The 10,775-nt window shown below is 36.4% G+C and overlaps 1 pseudogene across 1 annotated transcript; it reads left to right on the forward strand.

Annotated features, from left to right (window-relative positions):
* Window positions 1–1,129: 1,129 nt before the first annotated feature.
* On the forward strand, window positions 1,130–3,121 carry LOC114618694 (annotated as a pseudogene). Its single transcript, XR_003710996.1, has one exon. The product of XR_003710996.1 is annotated as an adiponectin receptor protein 1 pseudogene (transcript).
* Window positions 3,122–10,775: the final 7,654 nt, after the last annotated feature.

The raw sequence follows: 10,775 nt of genomic DNA on the forward strand, positions 1-10,775 counted from the left end.
TTCCTTCCTTCCTTCCTTCCTTCCTTCCTTCCTTCCTTCCTTCCTTCCTTCCTTCCTTCTGCTCTTCTTCCAGTTAAGTACAATGTGACTTTTACAAGTACTCTTGGTTTTGGGATAGAGTGTAGTCAACATATCATTAAGAAAACTGACTGTCCCTCACAATGAAAATAGCAAATCCCTAAGATTGGGTGGGTAGCCCCATCCCACAACTGGGGACTATGCCTATCTACTGGAGATGGTATCTGCAGGTTATATTTCACCTTTGTTGGAAATTTTGGTTAATGGCATCCCAGTTGTGTCCTGAGAACCTCTTACTTCCCTCACTTCAGGAATTTTCTAGTGGCTACCCTACTTCCCCATCCCCTACTACATATTTCTGTTTAATTTCCTGAACCTATGAAGCCTAGAATTGTTCCTATCTAAAGTAAGTGAAAAAAACAAAATATTGAACAGAGTCTGAAGGAAAGGCCATACAGAAACTACCCCACCTAGGGATCCATCCCACCTGCAGACACCAAACCCTGACAGACACTATTGATGATGCCCAGAAGTGCTTGCTGACAGGAGCCTAATATAGCTGTCCCCTGAGAGGTTCTGCCAACACTTGACCAATATAGATGCAGATACTCACAGCCAACCATCAGACTGAGCTTTGAGACCCCCATGGAAGAATTAGGGGAGAGACTGAAGAAGCTGAAGAAGATTGCAACCCCATAGGAAGGACACCAATATCAACTAACCTGAGCACCCAGAGCTCCCAGGGAACTAAACCATCAACCAAAGAGTACACATGGATGAATCCATGGCTCCAGCTATATATGTAGTAGACGATTGCATTTTCTGGCATCAAAGGGAGGACAGGCCGTTTGTTTTGTAGAGGTCCTGTGGAGTATTGGGAGTGGATGGGGGAGCACCCTCACAGAGGCAAAGGGGAGGAGATGATGGAATGGGAGTTTTGCAGAGTGGAAACCTGGAAGAGAGACAACATTTGAAATGTAAATACGTAAAATAACCAATAAAAAAAGAAAATAACAAATTTCAATAGCTAACTATAAGCTAGTGTTTCGTATTCATATCTACCTACACTACTTTCATTACTACCTTACATACTCAAACTTTTTCTGGGCGCTCGGCATTTCAGCGCCGGCAGGGTGCTGAGGATCAGGCGCCCCTCAGCCGCAGGCCGCCTCCAGCGCCGGGGGATGTAGTGCCCGGGCCCGCGGCCCCCATCAGAGGCAGCCAGCCAGGCCTGTCCTCATCACAGGAAGATCTCTGCCCTCTGGGGCTGAAAGACTCCAACCTTTCCTCAAGCTGAAGCTTCAAGGCACTGAAGTACCAGCCAGATGTCTTCCCACAAAGGATCTGCTGTGGCACAGGGCAATGGGGCTCCTTCTATTAACAGAGAAGCTGACACAGTGAAGCTGGCTGAGCTGGGACCCCTGCTGGAGGAGAAGGGCAAGCGGGAAGCCACGAGCCCAGCCAAGGCTGAAGAAGAACAGACATGCTCAGTGCCACAAGAAGAGGAGGAGGAGGTGCGGGTACTGACGCTTCCTCTGCAAGCCCACCATGCCATGGAGAAGGTGGAGGAGTTCGTATATAAGGTCTGGGAGGGACGCTGGAGGGTCCCGTATGATGTGCTTCCTGACTGGCTGAAAGACAATGACTACCTGCTACATGGCCACAGACCACCTATGCCCTCCTTCCAGGCTTGCTTCAAGAGCATCTTCCGCATCCACACAGAAACGGGCAACATCTGGACACATCTGCTTGGTTTTGTGCTATTTCTCTTTCTGGGAATCTTGACCATGCTCAGACCAAATATGTACTTCATGGCTCCCCTACAGGAGAAGGTGGTCTTTGGGATGTTCTTCCTGGACGCAGTGCTTTGCCTCAGCTTCTCCTGGCTCTTCCACACCGTCTATTGTCATTCAGAAAAGGTCTCTAGGACTTTTTCCAAACTGGACTATTCAAGGATTGCTCTACTGATCATGGGGAGTTTCGTCCCCTGGCTCTACTACTTCTTCTACTGCTCCCCACAGCCACGGCTCATCTACCTCTCCATCGTCTGTGTCCTGGGCATCTCTGCCATCATTGTGACACAGTGGGACCAGTTTGCCACTCCTAAGCACTGGCAGACAAGAGCAGGAGTGTTCCTGGGACTTGGCTTGAGTGGTGTTGTACCCACCATGCACTTTACTATCACTGAGGGCTTTGTCAAGGCCACCACAGTGGGCCAGATGGGCTGGTTCTTCCTCATGGCTGTGATGTATATCACCGGAGCTGGCCTTTATGCTGCTCGGATTCCTGAGCGCTTCTTTTCTGGAAAATTTGACATATGGTTCCAGTCTCATCAGATTTTCCACTTCCTGGTGGTGGCAGCAGCTTTTGTCCACTTCTATGGGGTGTCCAATCTTCAGGAATTTCGTTATGGCCTAGAAGGTGGCTGTACCGACGACTCCCTTCTCTGAGCCTTCCCACCTGAGGGGTGGAGGAGGAACTTCCCAAGTGCTTTTTAAAATAAACTTCTTTCCTGAAGTACGTACGAGGAAGAGTCTGAGTTGTCTGTTTCTAGAAGAAACCTCTTAGAGAAGTCAGTACCAGTGAGGCTTCAGCTAGCTGTCAAAGCCTCGGGGCAGTACACTTCCCATGTGCATTCCCTGCAGTCACCTCAGTAAGGCAACTGCTGCTCCTTCACAGATAGGACGTGTGGGCTCATGTTGAGATTTTGCTCATTCCTCCAGCCATTTTGGGAGAAAAATTATGAACTGGGATTCTTCAGAAATTCTGTTTTGTTTTTTCTTGAAGAAAATATCCCTCCCTTACCCCCGTCCTTACTTTGTAACCTGGCTAATAACGGGCCATCCAGTTTTTGTAGCACACTTTTCAGAAACAATTATAACCTGGTCAAACAAAGCCACGCCTTGATGTAGCCCGGCTAGTCATGGAAGTATGTCCAGGCTTCAAGTAACTTGAGTTTAAATTTTTTTTCTTGGCAGAGTAATGTAAAATTAAAATGGGGAAGATATTTAATATTTAATACTAAGCTTTAAAAAGAAACCTGCTATCACTGCTATATATCTTGATGCAAATACTATGGTGATAATAAAAGAAAGTACAGACAAGGGAAAAAAAACTTTTTCTGGCTTGAACATGTGATTGTCTTGTGTATATTGTAACAATCACTAAAAGCTTTTGTTTTTAACTCCCCTAATGTATCCAGAAAACTATGTTTCCTGGGATTCCTTTACCATATTTGACTCTTGGAATCCCTCTGTTCCCTTTGTCACAAAGATCTCTGAGGCTTGTGGTATGATATGTATATTAGACACAGGACTGAACATTCCACTTACATATTACTTGCAAGACTAGTTGTTGGTTTCTATTGATTTCATTTTACTGCATAAACCAGCTTTTGAGAGATATACTGATATGTATTTATATATGTAAGTTAATAAAAATCATTTTAATACAGTGTCGATTTTTAACAACAATAGTATTGGGTTCACTTTTAGGCCTTTTGAACTACCTAGATACAAGTTCTTAGCCCTTTTTCTTAAAGCTTTGTTGTGTACATATTTCATCTGCTGGAATGGAAAGTATAGCCAGTAAAAATATATCTTTTAATTTTACATCATCTAATACTTCTTCAGTGTTAGGAAATGTAGAATTCCCTAATATAGAGTTGGCTTTCAGTGGCTTAAGAACACTAGATATTATTATGGGTACTTTTTTTTAAGGTTTAAGCTTCTTCTTTGAAACTACAGACTTCATTCTATCTAGAATTGAATGTATATATAGGTAGGCAGTCCACTCATAGACTTAGCAGAAGTATGCTTTTAAATTTAACTTCTAATCATTTCATCATTTCTTTATTAACAAAAGATGATATATATTTTATTTTTAAATATCTATAATCTGCTTTGGGGTAATTATAAAAATGTCTAAATCAACACTGAAATATTAGTATAGTGCCTTTTTAATCCATACTAACTTTCCAACATAAATATTGAACTATACAAATATTCAGAGAACTTATTTCAGGTAGCTTGTGATGGACAGTACTATAACAATCTTATTCAACTCCCAATATACATACAGAAATATTTTGATCAGTTTTAATTTTACAATCATTTAACTTTAGAATAAACTTTTAAAAATATAGTCCTATTTCATAAGTGAAGGTAATAAAGATTACATGGACAACAAAATAGATTATAGGTATTTTACTGTACAACAATCATCCAATTTAAGATTAAAAGATTCAAAATAAACATACTCATGGCTCAATTCTATATGAACTTGTCAAAAACAAGCAACTCTCTATACAATTGGTAATCAACCCACAGAGCTTTGCATAGACACTAATAACCTTAGAATTTTTCAAAATGCTCAAGTAGAAAGGCAAAATATACAAAGAAGGAGAAAACTTTATTCCTTCAATGTCTGTATGCACAACCCACTAAAAATTATGCCTACTGTCAAATATGAACCAAACTTTGGAACAGAAATAATTGTTTCTTACTTAGAGCAGAGGCATGTACTCTAACGTTCAGATTATACATAGTGCATACCATTTTATATGAATTAAATTGTGTGAGGCTAAGAATAACAGGATTCTTATGCAGCTGTTTTATTGTAGGCAGAAAAATCAAATAAGTATACACTAATTTTATGACATAAAACAATGAAGCATTGCTGCTGACTACTAGAAATTGACAACAATCAATCAATGTGACATGCCACAATTAGAAGTGAGGGAGCTGTAATTGAGCAAATGTGTCTTCTGGCTTGTAAGTGAAGGGGCAGATTCATAAGCAGTGACAAGATCTAACAATGGTGGCTCTATTCATTAATCAAAGAACATCTTCATACCATATTCTGCAATAAGACTTTGCTGTAAACATTCATTATTCAAGTGTTATTGATATAAATATGTAAACAAAATAATATTACAAGTGTGGGATTCACAAACTATTCCCAACGGCATGTTCTCAACCTTCCTGATTCTGTGACTCTTTAATACAGTTCCTACCTTTGTGGTTACATCAATTATAAAATTACTTTTGATGCTACTTCATAATTATAATTTTTAATGTTATGAATCATAGCATAAGTATCTGGGTTTTTCAATGGTCTTAGGCATCTCCAGTTTGACTTCAAAGGAATCATGACCCACACATTGAGAATCACAGCTCTATGAATTTTAATCTGAATATTGTAGTAAGACAAGCTTCAAAAATTGTGTTTATCACTTATTTATACAACATGAAAAACTGAAACACTGGGATGCTATAGTGATGCCTACATTTAATATAAGCACTTGAGAGCCACAGGCAGATATTTTGAGTTCAATGCCAACCATGTTTCCATAGTGAGGCTCTATCTCCCACTCTCACACACAAAAAAAGAAAATTGAAAACTATATGATGTAAGTTTTTTATAATTATGAATTTCAATCATGTATTAGGAATATTATAATTTATTCACAATACATTAAAATCAAAACTACAAATGTTATTTTATGTTAATTTTATTTATTAAGAAATGTTAAAATGGATTGTTCTGGATAGCTTTATGGTAATTTGACACAAACTAATGACATCTAAAAGAGGAACCCTGAATTAATAACATGCCTCCCATTTCTGACTGAAGCAGCAATGGGGAAACATGCATGCCTCTGTGCTGTGTCTTCTGCATGAATTCTATGGTTGTTTAGGTCAAACTCCAAACAGTGGGAGTGAGGATGTTCCTGACTGTTTAGTGCGCTCTTAGGATCCTTTTTCTTATACTGGGTTGGCCTACCCAGCCTTGGTATGAAAGTTTGTGCCTAGTCTTATTGTAAATTGTTAGGCTGTGTTCAATGGACATTTTTTCAGAAGATCTGGAGTAGAGGGGAGAAGGATAGCATGTAGATTAGGAGAAGAAGATGAAGTGGAGGAAGCAGAAGAGGAAGAAGAAGGATAAGGAGGAAGAAGAAGGACAAGGAAGATGAGAAGGAAGAAGAAGAAGAAGGAGAAGAAGAAGAAGAAAAAAGAAGAAGAAGAAGAAGAAGAAGAAGGAGGAGGAGGAGGAGGAGGAGGAGGAGGAGGAGGAGGAGGAGGAGGGAATGTCTCCATGATATTGGCTTGAAGGGCTGTGGCAAGCCTGTAGAGCATTTTCTTGAGTAGTGATTGATGGAGTAGTTCTTTCTATGGTGGGTGGTGCCATCCCTGTGCTGGTAGTCCTGGATTCTATGAAAAGTATACTGAGTAAGCCATGAGGAGCAATCCAGTAAACAGCACTCCATGCTCTACATCAGTTCCTGATTGATTTCATCAAGGCCCCAATTACCATCCTGATTTCCTTCAATGTGAACACTGTGGTGAAGGGATAAGCCAAACTAAACATTTCCTTCCCAGGTTACTGGGGTTACAGTGTTTCATCACAGGAATGATAACTGTAAATAAGACAGAGATCAAGGTCGTGTTGATCAAATATGTTTGTAAATTCCTTTTAGTTCTTTTCCTTTTGACCCTAGAGATTCATGGATATGGCTTTATATGGAGTACAAATAATCACAGTAACCTAATATGTAACAATATTAATACTTAAAATGATAAATGTTAGTCTCTTTGAATTATCAATAACCAATCTATATGTGTAAATATTAAGACACCAAGTTACATCTATCAAATTGATCTAACAAAAAATTGAGATTGCAGCCCAGTATAAATTTTTGCTGCTCATAAAAAGATTCATTTTAGAAGATATTTACTAGTAAACATTTATATAATTCAAAGCTGAAAGACATGAAACACATGTTAATGTCCTTCATCCATATTAATTTTACTCTTTATGTTGTCAATCTCCTATAATAAGTAATGGGAACATTTGTCATTTAATTAATTGATTCATGTAAAGACATATGTGTAGAAATATTTTAAGTGTATTAGATGTATTCAAACACTGATGTGTTTTGTATCTTAGACATTTACAGACTGAAGATACAGTATTGATATGCCTTTATTTATTTTTAAGCATAAACTTGCAGATTCAGCCAGTAGAGACCTAGAGTAGCTTCAATTGATGAGGCACAGCTAAACTAATATACACATGTTCAAGATGACTGGATGGTATTGAAAATTAACTGAGTCCTCCTTGGGAAACATATCTGAAATCAGGTGCTGAATATGTGTCCCAAAAGACAAGAGTGAAACTTCAGTCCCAGGTCAGCTATGTTGAGAGGTGAGATAGGTAAAAAGACTCTTGGATTAATTAAGCAAATATTGTAATAACTAGACTTCACATACCTGAGAAATAATTTTTCTTCATAAATTAACAACACTCATATATTCTTTATAGAGAGACAAACTGACAGAATATTTAAACATAAATTAAAGTTTTAAATATATCTAGATATCATTATATCTTATTTTATAATTGTCCCCTTTGTAAACTTTCAGAACACTTTTATGTAACTGTAAAAAAAATGTACTTACTGATTTTAACTTAGTTTTCTCTGGATTTTATTTTTTAAGAATTAAAATAGAATGAGGCAATCCTTTGTGGAGGTAGAAGACACATTACTGGGAAACCATCCTTCGTCTTTGGTATCAAGTTCCAAAAAATAGAAAATAAAAGTAACAGGTCCAATCAATCAGCTGCTGAATACAGTATACAAACAAGTAACATTTGTTGTCTGGCCAATATATGTATAATCATGCTCATAAATTTTGAACTAGATCTGGATGAAATAAGAAAGACGGCATTTATGAAAGCAAAATAAAATTGTAAAATACCTGTGTTTTTTTCCTTATGTAGAGTGTAAGTAAATTTGGTAGCTTGGAGTCATAAAAGTAATTATGTAGTATCATTTTTGTATTAATATTTATAAGATCATTAATAAAATATGTGATGTTTTAAATATTTATAATATTGATGTATAACACCTGATATTTACCTTTGTATTTTTGTACTTGAAACAACTGTGGAGAAAACATTAGAAAATTAGTATTATAGAAGTCAAATAAAGAATTATATTTTAAAAACCCTACTTAATCCACACAGCTCACTAATTGCTGAAGTTTAAACTCCTAGAGAGTTGGACTGTGAGTAATCTTCAGGTTTCAGGCAGTGTTTGCATGTTTGTAAATTTTTACAAGCTTCCTAATTAATGCCTAAGCCCTAGTGGAAAGCAATTAAATGTGTTTCAATAACTTTATCTTTTTTCCTTTATATTCTTTCTTTCCTTATTTATTTTTATACTCACTGTGCAAAATGCTCAATATTCCCTTAGATTTTTCTTATGTTTCCATGGGTTTATAAACTGCAGACCTTAGGGAGGTGAAAATGTGGAGAGCCTTTATTTTATTTTATTTTATTTTTTGAAGTCCCACAAAGGCCATGTCAGGAGGTCACCAGGGCATAGGAAAGGCAGGCATGTTCTGAAATACTGAGTTCTGTGTTGCTAACATGCGCTGATAGACACATCAGAAAATGTCTCATGAATTCAAATGGCATTCAGGAACAAAAGGCTGTCACTTCTTCCTTTAAAATAACTGTCTAGCTTATCTGTCTTTCTTCACACTGACAATACCTTCACAAAAGCAAAAGGTACACAATACAGTTTGAAAGACATACTTTACATTTATGCAAAAGAAAAAATGAGTTCCTGAAAATCATAAAGGGATATAAGTCATTAAGGAACACTCACATGCAACAGAAAACTCTCAGATATATCAAATGACAGAGGTAATATCATGTTTTCAAAACTTGGTTATTTTTGTCCAGTAGCAATGGTAGGTCACTTATTTAAAGATATATTTTTTTCTGAGGCTTGGTTATCTAGCCAGTCTATTCAAACCAGTAACAGTTTCAGTTTCAATGGAAGACTCTATGTCAATTGTTGAGGAAAGTATCTAAAATTAATTTCTATCTACCACTCACATATTTGAGGAGACGTATATTGTGAACTCTTGTCTCTTTCTTTCTCTCCTTATCCCTTTCCCTCTTTCTACTTCTCTTCCTCCCTCTCTCCCTCTCTCTTTCTGCCTGCCTGTCTCTGTCTCTCTGTCTCTCTTTGTGTCTCTCTCATCATATGTATATATATCATATATACACAGGATATATATACATATATATATATATCATATATACACATACATAAATATGTATATATGTGTATATATGTTATATATGTTATGCATATATATGTATCTGTATACATATATATATACATATATGTATATATATGATACAAAAGTAGAGATTGTGTAAGAGGAAATTAAATCTTCCTCTTACTGCTTCATTAAAAGTTCCTTCAGTGAGCAATTTATTACAAGCAGAGAAAGGAGAAATGAAGATGCACTCATATGAAATAAAAATCAAGTAAGCACAAAGCTTCTATGGGAATTCTTAACACATCCCTCACTAGCTGGTTGCACTTCCATTCTCCCAATTTCTGAGGTACTTTGTTCTGTTCAATGGCTTTCTCTTTACTAACTTGAGACACATTTTTGGAACAGCTTAATAAGGTCCTTAGGTTGAACAGGACTTATGGAGTCTTTTACAGTAAAGGACCAACAAATTCCTGTAACCTCAAAAACTTCCACATAAACAAAAGAATTTTGTCAAGATTTTATCTCTCAGAAGACCCACCATAAAACTCTGATTTTGTGTGACAGATTCTAATGTGTTATGTCATGATAAATCTAATCTACTTCATTGATAACTTCATAAATCTTCTGTCTATGGATAGGTTTGATTTTGTTAATATATTTTTCTTCTGTTCCAAGTCTATATAGTATATTACTGACATTAAAAAACTATATTAATGACAAGTATTCTTAAGTCTATTATGAGGAGACACAAGTGTACATATATGTATATGTGCATCATTCTATTATATGTATACTAGACATTGAACATATCTGAACAAAAACTATTCCTTAATATTTAATACAGAACTATTAAAATGGTAAGGTGATGACTGAACAACTTTAACCTAGCTTTATTAACTGACTTGCACAGATTCCTGAGAGTAAAAATATATTTACGTTTGATTATTTTCAGATTTAAGAAATAACAATTTGCCAATCATAAATAATGACTATAATCATTGATCCTAGTCTATATCAACTGTTGTTAGCTAAATAAAAGCAGATTTAAATGGTAATAGAAAAATTTTAAAGATGATTTCACACTTAAAGTAACCATGAGTCTAGAAACCTTTTGATTATATTTTCAAAATTATCAATATATTATGTATCCACACATCTATACTATCATGACTTGCCTTTCTGAAATCTCACTAAAGACCATTAAAACATTGAATATACAGAAAAAATATAAAAAGTCAATGTTCCTTTTTATCTTGATTTTGCTTGTTGTCAACATTGTTGGTCAGAAAATGAAGAATATTCAGATTAACCCGGTGGCAAAGTATTGTCTTCTCCAAACTTAGAGACTTACAGGAAAAGTCCTAGAATAAGAAGAGTGAAGGATAATCACAGATTTTGCTAAGATCCATAATGATCAGAATGAAAGAATATTTGGCTTAGTTAGAACTGCACTTAAACGTATCTTAGGATCCAGATGTGATGGATTTAGAGATCTTGTTGAATATTTTGTTTATTTCCTGAAACAGTACACATTTTGTTGCTGCTGTGTTGAGCACTGCTGTGAACATGAAACTTACCTTCCCTAAGAAGAGAAAATTAGTAAGACATAAATCCTACCCCATATTGGTGGGGGTGGAGGAAGTAGAAAGGCAGACAGTGAATGGTTTTACATACTCA

Source organism: Grammomys surdaster, unplaced genomic scaffold, assembly GCF_004785775.1.
Source record: "Grammomys surdaster isolate TR1022 unplaced genomic scaffold, NIH_TR_1.0 62, whole genome shotgun sequence".
Taxonomy (NCBI): Eukaryota; Metazoa; Chordata; class Mammalia; order Rodentia; family Muridae; genus Grammomys; species Grammomys surdaster.